General features: G+C 38.4%; 1 pseudogene across 1 annotated transcript in view; it reads right to left on the minus strand.

Moving 5' to 3' along the window:
• LOC144373693 (transport and Golgi organization protein 1 homolog) overlaps nucleotides 1–24,248 on the minus strand; it is an 88,614-nt pseudogene that overhangs the window by 32,375 nt on the left and 31,991 nt on the right. Inside the window, exons 3-6 of the transcript XR_013433273.1 lie at nucleotides 13,822–13,955; nucleotides 6,701–6,787; nucleotides 3,636–4,958; nucleotides 2,869–3,014 (exon numbers count right to left, since the gene is read on the minus strand). The product of XR_013433273.1 is annotated as a transport and Golgi organization protein 1 homolog (transcript). The remainder of the gene's footprint in view (nucleotides 1–2,868; nucleotides 3,015–3,635; nucleotides 4,959–6,700; nucleotides 6,788–13,821; nucleotides 13,956–24,248) is intronic.

The raw sequence follows: 24,248 nt of genomic DNA on the forward strand, positions 1-24,248 counted from the left end.
TGTATGTTCTCTCTGAAAGTGGATGCTGACCCATAATGGGGGTGAGGTGGGTGGTAAGGGGCATAGAAAGAATGGAGGAACTTTGGGCAAAGGGGAGGTAGGACAGGTGAGGGGGCAGAGGGATAGGAAAGATGGTGGAATGAGATGAACCTCATTACCCGAGGTACATATAGGACTACACGTGTTGTGTACAACTAGGAAAAGTTTTGTTCCATTTATATACAATGAATTGAAATGCATTCTGCTATCATGTATAACCAATTAGAACAAATTTAAAAAACTCACTGATATTGGCTATCAAGGAATTACTGTTAAGTTGTGTGATGGCCCGTGGGTTCATTATACTATTCTCTATGCTTTTCTTTAAAGCTTTTCTAATTAAATTTATTTTTTAACTAGTACATAGAAACAAACATTATAATTATTGAATTAGGTAACATGACATTTTGATGCATGTATACACTATGTAAAGTTTAAATCAGTTAAATATATCTACCTCCTCAAACATCATTTCTTTATGGTAAAACTTTCACAATCTTTTCTTCTAGTATTCTAAAATATACAGTATGTTATGGTTACCTATAGTCCCCTACTATTCTCTCTGCTCTTATTTGAAAGTTTCCATGATAAAAATACTAAAAATAATTTTTAAATTAAGATATAACTTCAAATATTTAAAGGATTTCTATGTAGAAAAGAATTCAATTTTATAGAGGAAATCATGTGGAGGAAAATTTGGAGTCAATACAAGGATGAACTAGACAACAGAAGAACATATAGCCTTGTAAGAGAGTGATTCATGCTAGGAAATACTGGTGTACAGGCCTCATAACTATTCGTCAGGGCCACAGTAAAGAAAATAACAGCAATGAGTGAGAAACTAGACTAACAGCCTTCCAAGGTTTCTTCTAACACTAAGATTCTGCTAAGATTCCATTGATCAATGAATCTGATTGGTGCACATCTCCCAAACACATCAGAGCCTATTACTCTCCAGTCCTATCAGATATCATACTACTTGTTTAAGATTTTACATTGACTTGTTCATAATTTTTGCATATATTTGTTAAGTCCTTTTCTTAAGGCTTTCAAAAATCACAATCATGCCTTACACCTGTTAGACTCTTTTAGTCCTCGCACAATGTCCTGTACATACTGGGCCATCAAAATGCCTTTTTGAAATCTTTTTTCAAATCAGTCTCCTAACATTGTGCCTCTTCTTTGCCACTCATGTCTATGTCTTACCTATCACCGTACAATCACTGACCATACCTGCACCACATTCATGTCCCCTGACCTAGACCTAGAGGAGGGCTCTGTGCATACCTAAAAATATGAATAAAGAAATCCTTCCCATATCGTGAGGCTGTTAACTTTCCAAGTGATGCTGATTCATTCTGATAATCAAATTATGACTGTGGAAGACTGCTTTAATCACTGGAAATATAATTATTCTAACTGCCTGGCTCGTATATACCCCTTACCCAGGTGGCTGCCACCATCATGAACAAACATGGAGCCAACTGAAAAATGATTTGTTTCTCCCCACCACATCTTTTCCACCCTGGTGGTCTTTCCTCCCCAGGTATTCATTGTCTTTATACCACCTTCTGACTGTCTACATGAGAATTAGGGCATGTGTAGGGGTAAAACCCTTCAAAATGCCAGACACCTCACCAGACATTTTACCTTGTCAAATCATTTAATTCTTATTATTAGAGTAAGCATTATCTACATTTTTCAGATGAGGAAAACTTTTTTCAAAAGTTTAGTTATTTGCCCAAACGTCTAAATGATAACCTTGGGATTTGAAACCAGATCTACCTGGCTTCAAAATCTATACATTTTACAAGGAAAACAACAACATCATCTTTCTTACACAAGCCTTGAAATAATACAACCTACAGGAAACAACTTCAGTTGAGGAGGATTACTGTCACAATGGCCCTAGGACCATCTTCTCCTCCAACCTCTAAAAGCTTTCTCATTCCTATAATTAAACTCTATAAGTCCAATATCAACAAATACCAATAGGGGGGAGGTAAGTCCTAAAATGCTTAGATAAGCTTCTAGACAGATTAAATGTCTTATTTGGATCATGATTTTCTTTAGAAAGATCAGCCTTAAGTGACTCTTTCTAAGAAACAGATCTAACCTAATTCCTTTCATTCTTAAAACTTTCTAAGGATCCCCACTATTAATGGTCTAATGCTACTTTGGCTCATGACTTCCTTTAAGATTTGCTGGCCTCTCCAACAGGCCCATCCCTCTCCAACTTCACACTTTACAACACCAACTATTCACATTCTCCTGCCCTCCCCAAATATCCTTTCTTCATGTTTCCATTTCTCTGAACACATTTCTTCTGACTGCCACCTTCCCCCACCACGCCAGCCTGTCTAATCAACAATAAACCACATGTCAGACTCCTGTTTGCCCTTTGCCTGTGCTTCAAACACATCTCAACCACTTTCTGACCTTACTGATCACCCTTCCAACCATAATAAATGCATTTATGGACAATAATGTTCTACCATCGAATAAATACCTCTCTTTCTGCCATTATCTTACTGTGTTTCAAGTGAATGCTGTTATCTCCCTGCCAGAATGAAGGGTTCTGAGGGGAAGAACGAAGTTTTTACAGGTGTGCAAATGTCTAGCCTTGGTAGACAGCAAATCTTCCTCATGTGCTAAACCAAGTAACCATTAAAGCCACACCCCTATGGCTTTTGTTTCAGGAGCTATCTACTCAAAGGGTCAAGAGTCATTTTCATAAAGACATTTTAAGTTTTTCACTTCATGACCAGAAGCCACTTTAAAACTAATAAATAATCAACATTCTAATTGAAGAAACTATGTCAAACTTACCATCTTAGACAAATAAAGCAAGAATGAATATAACAAGAAAAGTATGTTGTCCAAAAGGGTGGCATCTGCTGGCTCTTCGACCTTTATCTCTAGTTGGTTTTCTGTATCAGCAGCATCAACAGGAGTACCTTCTGTTATAAGTAGCTCTAAAATTGAAAGGGGAAATGGCTATTTTATTTTATGCTATAGAATAAGAATTGTCTCTCTTCAGTTTCAATATTCATCGAGTGTTTCACTAAATATATGAGTCACAGTGCCTAGCGCAGGTGAGGCACTGGTAGAACACTTGCTTAGTGCAGGTGAGGCACTGGGTTCGATCCTCAGCACCACATAAAAAGAGATTAAATACTAAAAAAAAAAAAAAAGTTATGCTAGTCACTCCACACCCACATGATCTAGTACAGGTATTTTATGATTAAGAAATTATGTTTAATAAAGCCCTTTTATAATTTTAAGATAAAATGTGTACTGTTAACAGGTCTACTTTTGTGCATTAGTTTCTCATTTATATCTTTCTCTTCTGCTTTTTATAAAATTTCTTATTGAACATGCTAACCAATCCCAACTGTCCTAAAGGAAAAAAAGAATAAGCAATATCCTTTCATGCTGTAGCCCAAAAGAATGAATAAAGGAACATATGGGGCTCCTGAGTCAGCCTTCTTTCTCCTTTAGGCACATGGAAACTGAACAGAACTTTACAATAATACACGAAAACATCTGGAAGAACAACTCCTTTTCTCCAGCCCAAGCCGCAGGCAGGTATTTACCTTCAGCTTTAGCCCAGATTTCCTCTAGAGGAGTCGCTCTTATCAATGGAGCAGTCTCCTCCACTGTGGAGTGCTTGTACCTCACAAAATAGATCAAGTCTTGGATATCATCAAGCACTGCAGCCTCTTCAAATGTGTTACTTTCCTTTATTCCTGTGTCTGTATTATCATTCACACGATTATCAAGCATTTGCTCTGCTACGCTCAAAATGTGTGACTCAGAGGCACGGAAGACCTTATCTAGAACTTTTTCTAGATAATAGGGCATTAGGTTATAGGGCAGGCTCTCCTGCTGTGCTGACTTCAGCTTTAAAGACATTTCTTGCAACATGGCTTCCAGTTCTTGGACATCAATGTACTTCAGGAAGCGTTGCAAGGACTTTTGTTCTATAAAGAAGCTGCGGATTATGGGCAAGTCTTCCTCCTGATCGCTAAGCTCTGGCTTTAGGGCTATATGTGGACTCTGTGGGAATATATCATCTTCAAGGTCTGCAGAAGCAGGACCCTGGCTTTTTGCGTCTGTGATATGCCCTATGTCCTCAAGGTCCTCTTTTGAGGTTTCTTTTCCAGTAGCATTTTCTGTAGACTCTAAAGTGTTCAGATGTTCCTTAGGGTTGTCTTTTTCAAGATCGTCAGAATCTTTATCCTGAAATACTTCACTTATCCCTGAAGTCTGAGTGTTTTCCTCGTCACTTCTGTCAAAGAGTCCCTGGGCTTCCTCATCTGCCAGAGGACTTTCCTCCTTTCCCATTTCCATATCACCTCGTTCCTTGTCCATCATGTCTACCCTTTTGGCTGTGGTTTCAGTTTTCTTTAAAATCTTCCAAATTATACTTATTTCTTGTTTGTTTTCTTTGGTTTCTAGATAAGGATTGATTTCTTTTTTCAAAAGTTTATAAGCATCAGTCTTCTCCTGTTCATTTGAGACCTGAGAAATGTTGCTGGTTTTGTTTTTTTTTCACTTTCTGGCACTTTCAATTTATCTGGTAGTATTTCTTCAAAAAGTTCAAATGAAGTTTGTTCACCCTGAGCATTATCTGTTTGACTATCTGCATGAGGATGGTTCTTCTGAGCCAAAAATTGTTCCTCAAGATCCACAGTGTTTTCTGAGAATGCACTTTCAATTTGTTGTGAGTTTGCTACTACTGGTTTAGGTTCAGGTTCAACATCCTGGGAGACTTCAGGAAATTGTCCCACTTTTTCTATAGCTTTCTCAGAATCTTCATTTGCAGAATCATACAATTCCAAAAATCCTAGAAGTTCTTCTACGTTATAATTATCAAAATCATCTCCTCCAACATCAAAACAAACAAAATCTGTCTCCTGTAAGGAAAAGAAAACCATTAATGTGTCAATAACAAAGTATCACAAAAGCAAACTCATCCACGCTCCCAAATTCAGGATTGGTTCTAAAGAATCTTTGAGGTCAACCAGATTACCCTCCTCCAACCCCCACTGCCTAACTCCATCTATGGCTGAGTAAATCTGTCTTTTTCTAGACTACAGTGTTAGAAAGTCTATTCTTTCTTTCTTTCTTTTTTTAACATGGGTCATATTCTTTAAAAAGCATAATGAGTAAAAATGGTGACAATTTGATCTCCAACTGCCTGACTCTTGGGTCTCTCTCAATTTGCTCTGAACATAAGTAGGGAAAGGCAAGGTATCACTTATAGGATCCTCCAGCTCTTAATATCTACACCTATGTTTCAGAAATTTAACTCTTAATCATTTGCTCAGGAGAAGCTGGAAGATCCTGCAGCCTTGAGAAAGATGAATCAGTTTTAAAGTATCTTACTGAGATACAAGTACATTGGATGGAATAAAGAATGATATTAAGGAGGCTCCTCACATTATTATTACCACAAGAACAAACTGAAAACAAAATTCAACAAGGTATACACCTTTCTCTTCCATCAGGGTTTCACAGTCACTAAGATCTCTCTCAGGATTATGTGTATATTATCTAGTCTTCCTTCTTGCTACTAGTAAGCAAATTGATATAAAAGGAGCCATAGTATGAATGGACATGTTTTTAAAAAATTTCCATTCCTAATTAAATCTTCATAATATTCTGCGGGGGTTCCGGGGGTGGGGGAGGCAGTTCAATGTAGTAGGGATGAGTGATTTCCTCTCCTCATCACATGCATTTCTCTAAGCCATGAGGGATGCATGTAATGGGAAATACAATGAGAAGGCAGAGTTCAAAACAAATGAGTTCTCTGTAATCAGTGAACTGCTGTCACAGCTTAAATCCCAAGAACTCTCTTTACCAACAATGAAGTCCAACAAGCAACAGAAGTGATTTTATGGCCCCTGAGATTATAAAGAAATTTTAGGAACAGCAACAACAAACAGGATGACTTTATCCATTCAGTCCATCTAATCTAAGAACTGTCCTAGCCTAGCAGTTTGCATATTCTACAGCCACTACAAAGAGCTGCCCAAAGATGTTTCAGTGTTGGTGGGCATCAATTACTATACAATTTAAAACTCTAGAAAATAATCAGCTAAAGTGAGAATTCTAGAACACGAAATCCTTTCAGTCACAAAATCAATTTAAGTCAGAGCACCATACAGGAATGTTGTATAAAGGAAGCAGTTGGGGCCTTAAAAGATCTGAGACTGAACATCACCTGAAACGCTCAGGTCCCCTTTTCCAAATCTATAACATGACTATGATCCCATATATGACTAAGAATAAGAAAACCTTTGTAAGTACATATTTCTAGCCTTGTATAAAAGTTAGAGTTTATTAATTTAACCTAAATATACTTAAAATGTCTAATAACTATCCAATGAGTTTTGCCTGTAAAATGAAATTATTTGCCTCTTAGAATATCTGTTTCAATATATTAGACAACTCTCAGATTATAATATAATCACCCTTGAATGCCTTTCAAACTTTTTTTTTACAGGTAGTCTGATTTCAAATGAAAATCTGACACACAAATGTTAGATTGCCCCCCAAACACATTATAAAACATTCAGAAGCAGTTAACTGAATATAACTGATGGATTTATAAGCCAGTTTACAATTGAGAACAAAAAAGAAATCCATAACTTACATCTGTTGGAATTTGTAGCTCTTCTTTAGTATATTCATGAACTACCTTGATGAAATCTTTTGGAAAGTATCCAAACATACGGCCAACCTATAGTGCAAAAGAGACAAATATCAAATAAATTCTGTACAAGGAATATAAATAAGAGATTTCTCAGAAGTGGCAGGAAATATACACATAATAGATAGGTATATGGTATAACCAAGAAAGAAAGTTGCTATAACAATTACACTGAGATTATTATTCCAAATAAAAATTAAGTACAGAACTATTAAAGCAACATTTCCAACCACTGAAGTTTTCTTTTTTACATTTAGCTTAATTCTCAACACAGAGCATATAAAGTTAAGACTTCTGAAGTAAATAAAAGATCTGCATAGAAGATTATTGGATACTATATGGTTAAAACTATGTAAATCAAAGCTGGTTATAAATACAATTCCAAATAACCTCTAGCAAGAATTTACCTGTACATTTTGTAGCATTGCTCATAAACCAATATTTATGTCTTTCTTAACCAATACACAACAGTCATAAAAATTAATAAGTAAAAACAATACAAAAATCTCTAAAATGTATTACCACTATAGCAGATGTATTGATAGTATATGCTTTCCTAGCTTTGTCCAAATCTACTTTTACAAGTACTTGGGGATTGCTGAGGGCCATTGACAAGTAGGAATGAAGCTTCAAAATTTCTTTGCCAGCGTACCCCATGTTAAATGGATTTCGCTGTTGACATTGCATGTAAGGTGACATTGCTCAAGGACCAAGGCGGATCCGGGTTTAGAGCTGATCAGGTTTGAGGAAGTATCCCACTCCTTAGGGTGTTCCTGGTTTAAGACAAAAGGAGTTTTAGGGAAGTTGGAGGTTGAAGATTATTGCTGCTGGGAGTAGGGCGTGCCTGCAGGCTGAGTTCCCGCTGAGTTCTCCTGGAGAAAAAGTTTTTAGGAGGTGAATTGTTCGGGAGATTGGATTGTTCTTGTTTTGATTTATTTTGTTTTCATTTCAAGTGGCCTGTTCCTAGAACTTTCTCAGGCAAACTAAGGAAAATGTTTGACTCAAGGTTTGAAGTTGTTCGCCTCCGAGGAAGAAAAATTGTTAGAGGAAGGAGGTACCCCAGTAAGACCAAGAAAAACTATGGCATATGTTGATACAATACAAAAATATAGCCCATGGCTTTATAAAGATGAGTTATTAAGTATATCAATGGGACCATTATAGTATCCTGTAGAAGGATTTTTCTTCAACAAGAAAGAGATGACTAGTTCTGTTCACTATACTTGTCTTGGTTTTTACAGACAGCTGATTCATTTACAAAGCTAAAATGTTAAAATATCAACCACTAAATATGAAATCAAGTACTCTTTACTTATTAAGTTCCATAAGGTAATATATTTAAACATTATGTGTGTTTTCATAAATTGGCAAATGGAAAAATGTTTAATATTGCTTTGGTCTGTGTCTTTGCTGAAACGAGGTTACTAAGTGTTAAGATTCTATCATGTGTAATTTATATACAGAGAGTATAAGAAGTTTCAGCTGGGTTTCAATTACAGTATAACAGTACCTTAAAAAACATGAAAGTATTTCATCTTATTAAAGTGGAGTAATTTTATAAGGGTTGTTTTAGAATGTGAATTTATAAAAAGGGTTAATGGTTAAAAAAGAGATATAAAAAGATTCAAGATGTGGAAATATATTTTAATATAAAAGGTTAAAGGAAAAAAAAATGTTTCTAGTTGAGATAATCTCTGTGGTAAAGTGAAAAGTTGTAAAATGCCCTTTAAAAAGATTTTGAGGAAACTAGATTTAATTTAAAAGCTTGAGAAAGGTAGAAAGAAAAAAAAGGTATTTGTACATGGCAGATTGAGACAAAGCTTCTTAATGGAGTAAAAAAGAGCCTTTGGTTGAAGGGCAGCCATGTAAACTAATATTAAGTGATTTAAACAAAATCTAAGCCTCATTTAAAAGAGTGAAGCTGTAGGTGGTGAAAAAGTACATTTAAAAGTACAGTATAGATGATAAATGAAATGCTTTAAAAGGTTAAATTGAGGGTTGTTAAGATACCTTCATGGCGGGAAAAAAGATTGCTTTACTCATCAAACTATTAAAATGTACTTATTAAACTAAAAAGAGGGAGATGAGATAATCTTTGTTTGGTAAAGTAAAAAGTTGTAAAATATCTAAGTACATTGCAAAAAGCTTTAAAAGGTTAAATTGAAGGTGGTTAAGATGCCTTCACGATGGAGGAAAAAAAATGTAACCCATGAAAATGGGAAGATAATAAGATAAAAGATTTAGATAAAGAAGATTAAAAATTTGAAGTGGAAAACTTCAAAAACAGAAGTACAAAAAGGTAAAAAAAAAAGAGAGAAGATGTAGAAAGATAAAGATATAGGAAGATAAAAAGATGTAGAAAGACAAGAATTTTATACCCACAAAATAGGAAATGAAAGAAAACTAGGAGAGAAGAAAGCAACTAAGGGTAAATATAAAAACCTTAGAAGAAAACTAGAAGATAGAAATAAGATGGAAAATGGTTAAAAATGTCAAGTAAAGGTATTTCAGATAGAAAATACAAAGGGCTAAGACAACTATGGTTTCAAACCACATCTAAAAATTAAAAGGACTAAAGTAATTCTAAAAACTAAGGCAAAATGCTTTTGAAAGACTTAAATTTAAAAGGATCTTAAAGGGGTATATATCCCCCAAAGATAAACTTAAAATAACCCTTTTTTTACTCTAAACTTTTTAAATTTGGATTCATCAGGACTTAATGCTGCGGAAAGACATATGTATCCAAAAAATGTACATAAGCCTAAGGTACTTTGGAAAGATATTCTAACAGGACATTGGAAAGCTCCTGACCCAGTGTTTGTCTGGAGTTGGGGTTCTGTTTTTGTGTTTCCACAGGGAGAACAGCAGCCGATTTAGATTCCAGAGACACTAACTAAAACAATTTCTACAGACCAAAAAGAAGATAATTTGACTCAAATCCATAACAGCTGATATCCAGAGCTCCAGCTTGGCTATTTTTACATCTGCGACAGTGATTAACCACGGGTCCTTTTTTCAATATCTATTTTATTATTGCATTTTTCCCACATCATAAAGTTCTATTTTATTTTTTGAGCTCATACAAACCTAGGTTAATGTTTTTCTGATCAGCTTTGTTTTTTGACTGTGTTTTATATTTTGACTGTGGAGTTTTTAAACATTGCAATGGAGATTTTACCTAGGTAAAGCTACAAGGCTGTTATTATTGTCTTATGTGTTGTATGTTATGAGTGCACTGTTTTGTGTTGCATGTCAGTATGTGTGTATGTCCATATTTTTATATGAGGAGCGCTCATGAAAAAATGGATCCGAATTTTCTTTTTTTTTATTCACATGATTTAAGTGGTTTAATCTAAATTAGGTAAACAGCTGTTAATGATTGTTTTCAAAGGTGGTTAACAGATCTGTTTGCTTACTATTGTTTTTAAAGGTGATTAACAGATCTGTTTGTTTACTTTCACCTTTCCTTTTCATTATATTTAATAATTCTGTTCAGGATAATGTCTCTTTAACATCATTGCCAGAATTCCCATCTCCATCCCAGTGCCAGTGAAGACTAAGAAAACCAAACTACAGCTTCTATGATAGCTATCACAGTAAACTGTATAAACTGATGCATCAATGAATATAACTCAACAAGTAATGCTCAATCAAGGACTTGATTTACTTTGGGAGGAAATGAACATATTGATAGACTCCTCCGATTTGAACTGCTTGCAGAACTTGCTTGGACTATATATGAGTTGCATGCATTGTGAACTATCGTCTGGTGCAGCGAATTGTGGTACTGCTGGCATATCCTTGCTGATGGTGTCACTAGTGATGCAATTTCCTTGCCAGCGCACCCCATGTTAATTGTGGTAATGCTGGCATCTTTGCTGATGGTGTCACCAGTGACACAATTTTTCCAAAGGAGCCGTCAATTGGCTTGGTGTCGTGGCATTTCTGTATCCTCCTCCCTTCTACTAGTGATGGTCTAAAATTTGGGGGCCAACAGAGGTGAGGCAAGAACCTCACCCCCCCACTGGCACCAAGGTTAAATTTGGGGGCCAACAGAGGTGAGGCAAGAACCTCATCCACCCACACTTGTGCTTAGGCCTATCCACAAGCATGGCTGAATGCTGGACCGGTAGTCAGTGACGGGTTGATCTGGTTGCAGTGGATTCAACCCAAGACAGGAAACTGACGTCTAAAGGTCAGTTCTCCCATGACGGATAAGAACCATATGTTGAATTGGACAACCTACCAGGCACGGTCTTTTAGCCACATTGCTTGTTGTTTAATTAATCAGAAGGGGGGAGAAAATTAATGCTGCAGTCTTGGCTGGGCACAGAATCAGGAGGCACTCACAGCCTTGTAGATTCAAACAGCAATTCTTTATTCCCGACTCACACCGCCTCCACACAGGTTCAGGGGCAATCCAATCTCCCGAACAATTCACCTCCTAAAAACTTTTTCTCCAAGAGAACTCAGCGGGAACTCAGGCTGCAGGCACGCCCTACTCCCAGCAGCAATAATCTTCAACCTCCAACTTCCCTAAAACTCCTTTTGTCTTAAACCAGGAACACCCTAAGGAGTGGGATACTTCCTCAAACCTGATCAGCTCTAAACCCGGATCCGCCTTGGTCCTTGAGCAAGGTCACCTTACATGCAATGTCAACAGCGAAATCCATTTAACATGGGGTACGCTGGCAAGGAAATTTTGAAGCTTCATTCCTAATGGCCCTCAGCAGGGGAGAAAATAAAATTACAATATAATGCATATGAAACCACATATCAAGCTTCAGTTTCACCCAAAATAAATCCTCTGCAGAAAAGAACCCCATTTATTTTCAGCACCAACAGTTAAATTATATGAAGTTACATAAAGTGTACAAAAGGTATATAAAGTTCCCCTTGAGAAAGACACTCCTATTACTAACTACTGACTAAAAGGAACAGAAGATTCTTGCCAATAATTAAAGGAAACTGATAGGCAAATCAAATGCACAAAAAAGAAAATTTAAAAAGGCATCTTATCACTACCTCTAAAATATCCCCATTCATGAATGTTCTTGTTATATCTAGAAACCATCTGAGAGCCAGTATTAGTGGTAGAATACTGCCATGAAGATTAGATAAGATGGAGCAATTAAAAGTTTCATCACTGCAGATAAAGTCTGAGACTCTAGAAAACCAACAACATTGCAGAATGAAAACTGAAAACTCAAAAGGAGAATCATTTTGAAAACTAAAGAGTTTTTAATTTCTTAAGTATAACACTTATGACATGAGAGGCGAGTCTGAGGGGAAATACACTTTTCCCTTCTGATGAAAATTCTATTAAGGTTAAATTTGGAAAAGGGAAAGAAACCAGAGATGTATGGAGAAAGGGAACACATTTATCTCTTCTTAATCTGTGTCAAATGAGACCATAGATTATATAAAGCTCCATAATTACACACTGGGTGGTATCCCATTTCTTGTGATATGAAAAAAAATGATGCAGAATCATGGAGGCTCATGACTGGAAATAATTTTTATATCTAATTTTGCTTCCATACATCATCCCTGCCAAGGTGCTGTTGATTTGATTTGTGGGTGGGGAGCCAAGAACTGCCACAAGAGAACAAATTCTGCATAAGCTACTATCAGAACAAATGTACTTACGTGCCACTGCCCTGAAAGGAAATATTCAAAAGGAAGATGGATTAGACAAGGGTCCTTTCCTAACTGAGTTTTTCATTTTATAGGGAGCTAAGATAAAACACAACCTGACTGAAGGCAAAGAAGACAAATGAATGCCAGAGGAGCAATGCAAACAAGGTGCCACCCAAACACTCATCAGTCGGCAAAGATCCTTTCTGGTCAGGTGCTGAAAGCAGGGCTCCTCAGGAAGACAGGATGAGTGCTGCCACCCAGAATGGCAAGAGTCCTAGGGATGAACAGAGTTAACAGGCTACAATGTGAGAGGAGAAAATGCAAATCAAGCCCATTTATCCAAAAGCTCAAAGAAGGAAAGAAAGACGACTACTACATGAAAAATGCCACTTAGGTACATGGAAAAACAGTTCCAAGTTTAAAGGTTACCAATCCTATTTGGTATACTTGAAAGAAACAATAGATGGTTCTTTATATGGAGTACTGCAACTGGGACTCTGTCTAAATATAAAGTTTGTACCTAGAGGCACCATGTTTCAAGATCATTCCCTAAGAGTCAGAAATGGCAACAAAATGAAACTAGTTTTCCATAGGGATTACTCTTATTTTCTGTCTTATTTTCTGCTGTGTGGTGTTTTATTTAGGGTGAGAACTTTCAAGGATGCAACCCGGAATGTCTCTAAACTGGAACATTCCTACAGTCATCAAAGACCCTTGCTACTATTTTACGTAAACAATCCACATATCACATTTTTTTAAAATGAAAAGGACAATACTCATAAGCTACTAGGAGGACACTCCTAGTGAATCTCCCCTTTTAAAATATCAAAGCATGATATAAACAATGTCATGTCTTTCATCAGAAGATCCATACAACTTGCTGGAAGTAGAACCCCTAGGGGAACCTTCAGGCATAGAATATAGGAAAAGCAGGAAATGGATGACCCAGAAGTTGCAAAAAAGAAAAAAAGGGGGGAAAAAAGCACACAATGGACATAATATTCTGCTTTTTTAGAGTAAAAACAGCACAAATGATTAGGTAAAATACACAAAAAATCAACTTTAAATATGCATGCCTGAGTTACTATCTCAGACTTAATTTACAGGATTAACTCTAATGTCCATGAATCCTTCCCTTTTGAAGCAGCATAGCTAAGAATTGTCAGGTTTTCATCATGACGACCTTTATGATGTGTAGAGCCTTCTGGAACTTGATGTGAGGGGTAGCAACCACAACCAGTTCAGTTCTGTTTCAGAAAGTCTCCTGACTTTCTATGCTGTGCCAGGCCTAAGGTGTGTTTGGAGCACAGGGCCTGGCAAAGAGGTCAGGTTAACTCTACAAAGACCCCAAGAAATCAGTCATTTAAATCTACACTGCTACCCATCAAAAGTAAGAATATAACACCTGTCAAACTTTTACTTACACTTCCGGCCCAAAGTTCTGGTGATACCTCTGCAAGTTTATAGTAGACATATACAGGGTCACCTTTTTTAAAATTCATAAAACGACAATCTGGTCCTGTGAAATCTTCAACAGCTTCACCTCGATACATTAACACTGTATATGAACATTGAAAAAAGAAAAAACAAACATTAGGATTTGATTTTTCACAGTCCATATTGACTCATCAGGAAATATGAATCCCACTATGAACAAAAATCAGTATTCTCTGGAATCACTTTTAATTCACCTGCTCAAAGTATCTAAAATCCTTAGAGATTTTATTGCTATAAAATACAATATTCCCGAGGATTCCAACATGGCGGCGGGTGCGGTGAGATCAAGTCTCTGACCTCTTCAGCTGTGCAGGCATAGGGAGTCGTAAACAGCCTAATTCTGTTTGCTCAGGATCACTAGGCAATGCTGAACTGACGTGGATCTGGGGCGAGCTGTTTGGGCCTCTCAGAACACACACTGAACCTGGACCGGCTGAATTCAAGCTCCCGTTCGCCTGCTTCCCACAGACAAACAGCTGTGACTCAGCACTAATCCATCCGGCTGAAACAACCGGTCAGCCCTTCTGATCCTACGGAGGTAAATGCCAACCGAGCCTTCATAGGTAGTGGCCACAGGTTTGAAACGGGGCTTGGGAGAGACAGTAAGGGCCCACCCGTTGCATTGGTCACCTGGCAAAGGGAAACAAACTGTCGCCATTTGCAAGAGATACCACCATGGCAGAGAACTGACGTCATCAGACTGGGGCGGCGGAGATAACTTCATTGAAACCTGCGGCTACAGGTGTGCAATTCCCTAGCCTTCCCTCTCCACACATCGGGGAAACTTTAAGGGCCAATCTCAGCTCTCCTGTAAGGGCCCCTCCCAGCTCTACTGTGAGCACGGTAGCCAGACCCAGGGAATTAGAGGTGGCGCGGGACCCGCAGCGCGGGACTACCGCTCCCACCAGTGCTGACAGCTGAGGTCTCTTGCACCAGCTACCGGGGGTGTGGCTACCAGAGGGGCAGTAAAATTCGCTGAGGATTCTCAGCCCCAAGCTCTAAAAACTTAGGGTCTGAGGGAATGGCAAACTGGAAGAGTGTGCCCAGTCATTCATGACAACAGGGCTCCCGGGAGCAGCAGACCTGGCGTGTACCCAGTATTGTGGTGAGCGGCACCTGTGAGAGGGGCCTGGCTAGAGGAAAAGTGGGGAAGTGACTAGACACAGGAGGACGCCCTAGGCACCCAGGATTGGAGACTCGCCCAGTCTGGGAGGAGGAGCTGCTGCACAGTGATTGGTTTCCGCGTATTGATAGGAGAAACTTGGCCTGGTGGTCACAGCGCCACCTACTGGAAGAGAAGTTAATCAAACTCTAAGACTGCATTTATTAGTTTTTTTTGTTGGTGTTTTTTTTTTTGTTTGTTTTTTAATTTTAATTTGGGGTTTTCTTTCATTTTCATTTTTCTTTCTTGTTTTTTTAATTTTTTTACAATTTTTTTTTAATTTTTTTTCTTCCAATTTTAATTTTTTTTATTATTTAAAATTTTTTTTTCTTTTTTTATTTCCTTTTTTTTTTCTTCTTTTGTCTTTTCATTTCTTTTCAATTATCTTATCCCCCCTTCCTTGAATTCTACCTGCTTACTCTCATTCTCTTTAGTGACTTTTTCCCTTCCCTTCTAATACCTTTCCTCCCAAGCATCAAATAAATTTATAGGAGTAAACAGTAACTCAGCAGTCAAACAGAACAAGAAGTAACATGAGCAGCTTCAAAAAGCAAGGAAGAAAAGGAGTACAAACAATGCAGGACAGCCTAAATATTCAGGAGGACTTAGAGTCATCAGAAAAATGGTCATATAAAGAACTCAAGGAACACCTTAGACAGATGGAATGGAACCTTAAAGAGGATACGAGACAGCAAATTCAAGCAGCGAAAGAACACATTGAGAATGTATTACACAAACAGATAAAAGAAGAAGTTAAGCACCTTTATCAGGAGATAGAGATTATAAAAAAGAATCAAACCATAATCTTAGAAATGAAGGAAACTATAAACCAAATTAAAAACTCAATTGAGAGTATCACTAACAGAGTGGAGCAAGTAGAAGCCAGAACGTCAGATAATGAAGACAAATTATTTCATCTTGAAAAGAGTCTAGCCAACTCAGAAAAGCTGGTAAAAAATCACGAGAAAAACATCCAAGAGTTATGGGATAACATAAAAAAGCCAAACTTACGAGTCATCGGGATAGAAGAAGGTACAGAGATTCAAACCAAGGGAATGAGTAACCTGCTGAATGAAATAATTACAGAAAACTTTCCAGAAATAAAAAAGGAAACAGATATACAAATTGAAGATGCATACAGGACACCGAGCACACAAAATCACAGTAGACCAACGCCAAGACACATTGTTATGAAGATATCCAATATACAGAACAAAGAGACAATATTAAAAGCTACAAGAGAAAGGAGACAGATTACATTCAGGGGTAAACCAATAAGGTTAACAACGGATTTTTCATCACAGACACTGAAAGCAAGAAGATCCTGGAACAACGTATTTCAAACACTGAAAGACAATGGATGCCAACCAAGAATTCTGTATCCAGCAAAATTAAGCTTGAGGTATGACAACGAAATAAAAATCTTTCATGATAAACAAAAGTTAAAAGAATTTGCAGCCAGAAAACCAGCATTGCAAAGCATTTTGAGCAAAACACTACACGAGGAAGAAATGAAAAACAATAACCAAAACCATCAGAGGGAAGTGCCTCGGTAATGACAGAGGGCGAGGGGAAAAATAATCATGAAGAAACAAACTAAATTTTTTTTTTAAAAAAAGGATAAATAATCAAACATGGATGGAAGTACAAACCATATATCAATAGTAACTCTGAATGTTAATGGCTTAAACTCTCCAATAAAGCGACATAGGCTGATATCATGGATTAAAAAAACAAATCCAACAATATGCTGCCTCCAGGAGACACATCTGATTGGAAAAGACATACACAGGCTGAAGGTGAAAGGATGGGAAAAAATATACCACGCACACGGTCCTCGTAAGCAAGCAGGGGTGGCCATCCTCATATCGGATAAAATCGACTTCAAGACTAACTTAATCAAAAGGGATAAAGAAGGACATTATATACTGTTAAAAGGAACCATTCACCAACAAGACATAACAATTATCAATATTTATGCACCAAATAATGGCACTGCGACATTCATAAAACAAATTCTCCTCAAGTTCAAGAATCAAATAGACCACAACACAATAATTATGGGTGATTTCAACACACCTCTCTCACCATTGGACAGATCCTCCAAACAAAAGTTGAATAAGGAAACTATAGAACTCAATACCACAATCAATAACCTAGACTTAACTGACATATATAGAATATATCAACCATCATCAAATGGATATACTTTTTTCTCAGCAGCACATGGGTCCTTCTCAAAAATAGACCATATATTATGCCACAGGGCAACCCTCAGTAAATATAAAGGGGTGGAGATAATACCATGCATTTTATCTGACCATAATGGAATGAAACTGGAAATCAATGATAAAAGAAGGAAGGAAAAATCCTACATCACATGGAAAATGAACAATATGTTACTGAATGATCAATGGGTTACAGAAGACATAAAGGAGGAAATCAAAAAATTCTTAGAGATAAATGAAAATACAGACACAACATATCAGAATCTATGGGACACAATGAAAGCAGTTTTAAGAGGAAAATTCATCGCCTGGTAGTCATTCCTCAAAAAAAGAAAAAACCAACAAATAAATGAGCTCACACTTCATCTCAAAGCCCTAGAAAAGGAAGAGCAAAACAACAACAAATGTAGCAGAAGGCAAGAAATAATTAAAATCAGAGTGGAAATTAATGAAATTGAAACAAAAGAAACTATTGAAAAAATTAACAAAACTAAAAGTTGGTTCTTTGAAAAAATAAATAAGATCGACAGACCTTTAGCCATGCTAACAAAGAGAAGAAGAGAGAGAACTCAAATTACTAACATACGGGATGAAAAAGGCAATATCACAACAGATGCTACAGAAATACAGAAGACAATTAGAAATTATTTTGAAAACCTATATTCCAATAAAATAGAAGATAGTGAAGACATCGATAAATTTCTTAAGTCATATGATTTGCCCAGACTGAGTCAGGAGGATACATACAATTTGAACAGACCAATATCAATGGATGAAATTGAAGAAGCCATCAAAAGACTACCAACCAAGTAAAGCCCAGGACCGGATGGGTATACAGCGGAGTTTTACAAAACCTTTAAAGAAGAATTAATACCAATACTTTTCAAGTTATTTCAGGAAATAGAAAAAGAGGGAGCTCTTCCAAATTCATTCTATGAGGCCAACATCACCCTGATTCCGAAACCAGACAAAGACACCTCAAAGAAATAAAACTATTTACCAATATCTCTAATGAACCTAGATGCAAAAATCCTCAATAAAATTCTGGCGAATCGAATACAAAAACACATCAAAAAAATTGTGCACCATGATCAAGTAGGATTCATCCCTGGTATGCAAGGCTGGTTCAATATACGGAAATCAATAAATGTTATTCACCACATCAATAGACTTAAAGATAAGAACCATATGATCATCTCAATAGACGCAGAGAAAGCATTCGACAAAGTACAGCATCCCTTTATGTTCAAAACACTTGAAAAACTAGGGATAACAGGAACGTACCTTGACATTGTAAAAGCTATCTATGCTAAGCCTCAGGCTAGCATCATTCTGAATGGACAAAAGTTGAAGGCATTCCCTCTAAAATCTGGAACAAGGCAGGGATGCCCTCTATCACCACTTCTATTCAATATAGTTCTCGAAACACTGGCCAGAGCAATTAGACAGACGAAAGAAATTAAAGGCATAAAAATAGGAAAAGAAGAACTTAAATTATCACTATTTGCAGATGACATGATTCTATACTTAGAAGACCCAAAAGGGTCTACAAAGAAACTACTAGAACTAATAAATGAATTCAGCAAAGTGGCAGGATATAAAATCAACACACATAAATCAAAGGCATTTCTGTATATCAGTGACAAAACTTCTGAAACGGAAATGAGGAAAAACACTCCATTCACAATATCCTCCAAAAAATAAAATACTTGGGAATCAACCTAACAAAAGAGGTGAAAGATTTATACAATGAAAACTACAGAACCCTAAAAAGAGAAGTAGAAGAAGATCTTAGAAGATGGAAAAATATACCCTGTTCATGGATAGGCAGAACTAACATTATCAAAATGGCGATATTACCAAAAGTTCTCTATAGGTTTAATGCAATGCCAATCAAAATCCCAATGGCATTTCTTGAAGAAATAGATAAAGCAATCATGAAATTCATATGGAAAAATAAAATACCCAGAATAGCAAAAGCAATTTTAAGCAGGAAGTGTGAATCAGGAGGTATAGCGATACCAGATTTCAAACTATATTACAGAGCAATAGTGACAAAAACAGCATGGTACTGGTACCAAAACAGGCGAGTGGACCAATGGTATAGAATAGAGGACACAGAGATTAATCCACAAAGTTACAACTATCTTATATTTGATAAAGGGGCTAAAAGCATGCAATGGAGGAAGGATAGCATCTTCAACAAATGGTGTTGGGAAAACTGGAAATCCATATGCAAAAAAATGAAACTGAATCCCTTCCTCTCGCCATGCACAAAAGTTAACTCTAAATGGATCAAGGAGCTTGATATCAAATCAGAGACTCTGCGTCTGATAGAAGAAAAAGTTGGCTCCAATCTACATATTGTGGGGTCGGGCTCCAAATTCCTTAATAGGACACCCATAGCACAAGAGTTAATAACAAGAATCAACAAATGGGACTTACTTAAACTAAAAAGTTTTTTCTCAGCAAGAGAAACAATAAGAGAGGTAAATAGGGAGCCTACATCCTGGGAACAAATTTTTACTCCTCACACTTCAGATAGAGCCCTAATATCCAGAGTATACAAAGAACTCAAAAAATTAGACAATAAGATAACAAATAACCCAATCAACAAATGGGCCAAGGATCTGAACAGACACTTCTCAGAGGAGGATATACAATCAATCAACAAGTACATGAAAAAATGCTCACCATCTCTAGCAGTCTGAGAAATGCAAATCAAAACCACCCTAAGATACCATCTCACTCCAGTAAGATTGGCAGCCACTATGAAGTCAAACAACAACAAGTGCTGGCGAGGATGTGGAGAAAAGGGTACTCTTGTACATTGCTGGTGGGACTGCAAATTGGTGCGGCCAATTTGGAAGGCAGTTTGGAGATTCCTGGGAAGGCTGGGAATGGAACCACCACTTGACCCTGCTATTGCCCTTCTCGGACTATTCCCTGAAGACCTTAAAAGAGCATGCTACAGGGATGCTGCCATATCCATGTTCATAGCAGCACAATTCACAATAGCTAGACTGTGGAACCAACCCAGATGCCCTTCAATAGATGAATGGATAAAAAAAATGTGGCATCTATACACAATGGAGTACTATGCAGCAATAAAAAATGACAAAATCATAGAATTTGCAGGGAAATGGATGGCACTAGAGCAGATTATGCTTAGTGAAGCTAGTCAATCCCTAAAAAACAAATACCAAATGTCTTCTTTGATATAATGAGAGCAACTATGAACAGAGCAAGGAGGAAGAGCAGGAAGAAAAGACTAACATTTAACAGAGTCATGAGATGGGAGGGAAAGGGAGAGAAAAGGGAAATTGCATGGAAATGAAGGGAGACCCTCACTGCTATACAAAATTACATATAAGAGGTTGTGAGGGGAATGGGAAAATAAACAAGGAGAGTAATGAATTACAGTAGATGGGGTAGAGAGAGAAGAAGGGAGGGGAGGGGAGGGGAGGGGGGATAGTAGGGGATAGGAAAGGTAGCAGAATACAACAATTACTAATTGGGCATTATGTAAAATTGTGGATGTATAACCAACGTGATTCTGCAATCTGCATTTGGGGTAAAATTGGGAGTTCATAACCCACTTCAATCTAATGTATGAAATATGATATGTCAAGAGCTTTGTAATGTTGTGAACAACCAATAAAAAAAATAAAAAATTTAAAAATAAATAAATAAATAAATAAAAAATACAATATTCCCTGCAATTAGACGAGGGAAAAGGAAGCTTCTCTATTTTTCTCTGTGCTGAGAAATAAAAAGCAAAGTGGCTACCACCAACCATAGCTGGTTTCAGTGAAACTCTTGGTTCTTGCAGGCCTCCTCAATTTTTTTCTGTTTCATAATCATAGAAAGCTTCATTTTGCAAATATGTAAATCCAAGTGTAGACATGGACAGGCTTAAGTATGGCTTCATGCAGAGGTAATAGGGAAGAGGTTAGAATATCCAGGAACCCCCAAGGGGTTAATTAACTTGAAGTAACTGCTAAAAGACATTACCTTTAAGTGGCTGCAAGTGCTACCATGCAGCCGTAAATTTCATTTGCAGCAGAGTTGCTGTCTCTGGGTTCAGGATCTGGGTAAATAACCAGGAAATATATTTTCTCTGAGCAAATATTGTTGACTATATCCAACATTAAGATTGTTTCAAAACATCCTCATTCATATTTTTTTTAATAAACAAAATCAAAAGTGGGTATCCTATCTGACAAGGAACAAGTTTAACCACGAGAAAAGGTCAGGCAATACCTTCATGCTTAAAATGCAGGACTAGGATCACAATTGATCTAGAAACTGGTAGAAGCAACATTTTTCTTTTGGTTGACCAAATAGACAGTTTCTGATTTAAGATGAAATGGACAATAGATGTATGTAAAAAGCACAAAGAAATGGAAATACCACTTTTTCTAAAAGCCAATTAGCAGTAAAATACACGAGAATGTTTGTTTTATAAAAATATATGTCTGAGGAACAAACACAGATTTGGAGAGGGTAACTTGTTTTTTTGAAGCTAAAATAGGACTATTTTCAGAACTGTCAGCATCCTAATTCATATGTAATTAAGAGGCCAAGTTGAAGGTGAGAGACACTTTAAGGTGGGGAATTCTCATCACAAGTGGAAATGGCAATGTTTCTCTTGTTCCCCCTTAGGTCATAGAGGATTTATAAATCAGTAATATATTAGGTGACAACACAATGCATACTATGGAGCACCTATTTAGTTCTTTTTTTTTTTTTGGAGCACTTATTTGGAAGGCACACAAGGACACCTTACATACACACCTCACTACTTCCTACAACACAACACAGACCCACCTGTTGTTTTTGGTCACATCTGTTTGGACACAGGCCATTTCTCAAGTTATGTTACCCCACTGAACCTAACCAACACCATGTCTTAGTACTGATGAAGCATCAGTGATGAGATTGTCCAGGTATCCCACGTAGGATAGCGCTCAATAGCAAAGAATAGCAAAAATGAAAGAAAATATCATGGCAGCTGCTTTGCTTCTCTGAGTGTTTATTTATTCCAGCCTTAGGGTTACCTCTAGGAACTTCTTAACATATATTGGAGACATCTTTTTTCTTTATTGGAGTGGAACAAACAATTCAAATTACAAAATTTGGTTTTGGTAACACCAATTTAGACATAAAGAGCTCAATGGTAAACTTCTTGGCCTTTTTAGCATGAATATTTTAAAATATGTACTGCTTACAATTTATGGACAACACGGTCATCAAGTTGCAAGGTTACTAGAAACCAAGCGGGAGTCCATAAGAAGTATTCTGGGCCAGTAAATATATAGAGGAAAGAGGTTCCAACAACACTAGTGACTGAGTCTAAAACTGAATTGGCTTATAAAAATCTTGGAGTATTTATTATTGTTATTGCAACAAACCTCTTCATCTGAATCTGAATGGCTACATCCTCCCCACTGCCCACCTCCAATCCAGGACTGGGAAGCAATTCTGTCCGCTTCCTGCGCACAGAAGAGGCTGCAGTTCCCAGGTGGCTGGTGCAGATCCTTGGCCTCTTTCAAAAGCAAAGGATTATTGGCCCACCTGCTACCCTACCTCAAATATGAAGGGAGGCTTCTATGCACAGAAATGACAGGATTGAAGCAGAGTTGGGGCCGAGACCTCGGAACACAATGCGTGCCTGGACTCGGTGCTCTTCCCAAGCCTAAACTCTAGTCCCTGTTAAAAGGCAAAACCAGCCCAATCCCCATTGCAGCAAAAGGACAAAGGGGCCAGTGAGCCTTTCCCAAGGAGCCCCACCATCAACCTGCCGCGGGAATTAGGGCCACTGAGCCCTGGAGAGCATCTGCCCTGATATTGCACCGGCCCAGGTCCCTGTAGAGGGGGCATAAAAGCTCTCTGCTACAGCGTGGGCACAACCCCATCACCCACTGAGATCCTAGGCAAATCCTGGAATGGAATAAACTGAGAGCTGTCCCTGGGGAATCGTGTTTCCCAACCCCCACCTCAGTCAGTAGAGAAAAATAAAACGCTGGCAACAAGTGGGAGTCGAAGCCCCCCACAACCCGAGCGGGCTGGCTGGGGCGCCAGCAGAGCCAGAGGGGACACACGCAGGGTCCCGAGGCTCTGTCACTCCTGCTCCCCACCCGTCATCTTGCGACCAACCCCCCTCACCCAGCCCTCGGGGCTGGGGACCGGGAGATCGGAGCCCCATGCGTCCCCAAAGAGCCACAGTGGAGACCCTGGGCTGCCCGCCCGCCTGCGCACTCACTGCTGCATTTGTCGTCTGCACAGAGTTTGTGTTTCGACCAGCGTTGGCCGGTGCTCGGGTCCGGTTGGCCCGGCACTCGCCAGTTCAGCCGCAGCACGAACAGCCAGAAGAGCACCATGAACAGCCAGAAGACCAGCACCTGCGCCACAGCCATGTTGTGGTCACCTGGGTGAGCCGGTGAAGTAGGCTGCGGCGGGCGTCTGTGGGCATATAGGAGGTGGGGCTCAGGGGGCGTGTGGGTAGCCAAGCGCAGAGGGGTGGCGCCCGGAAAGGCTTAAGCCTTTCCCGGGTGACACTTCAGCAGGGATATCTGGGGGTCGATCCACAGACTCTACTGGAGAACGCACGGAGCTGGAGCTCCGTCCTTCTCTAGTCCAGACCTTCTCCTCAACTGAAGACCTTCTCCTCTAGTCGCTGCCTTGGCAACTAGGACTCTCCTTCTCGTCCAATCACCTGCCTTTGCTTCTTTGCCCTCACAAGCGACCCTCCACATGATTCTAGTAGTCACCCACCCATCCCCCCCCCCTGCCAACTGGTCCTTTCTGGCTTTCCTCAACGTCTCATTTCTGGTTCATCCTGAACTAGCCCACTGCACCATCACTCCCATCCCCCATTCCTGGTCTGGTACCTCCTTTTCTGAACTACCAAATCCCACCCCTGACATGTCACAGCTAGTCTATGGTTCCAGGCTCCCTCCCC

This window comes from Ictidomys tridecemlineatus, unplaced genomic scaffold (genome assembly GCF_052094955.1).
Source record: "Ictidomys tridecemlineatus isolate mIctTri1 unplaced genomic scaffold, mIctTri1.hap1 Scaffold_46, whole genome shotgun sequence".
NCBI classification, from domain to species: Eukaryota; Metazoa; Chordata; class Mammalia; order Rodentia; family Sciuridae; genus Ictidomys; species Ictidomys tridecemlineatus.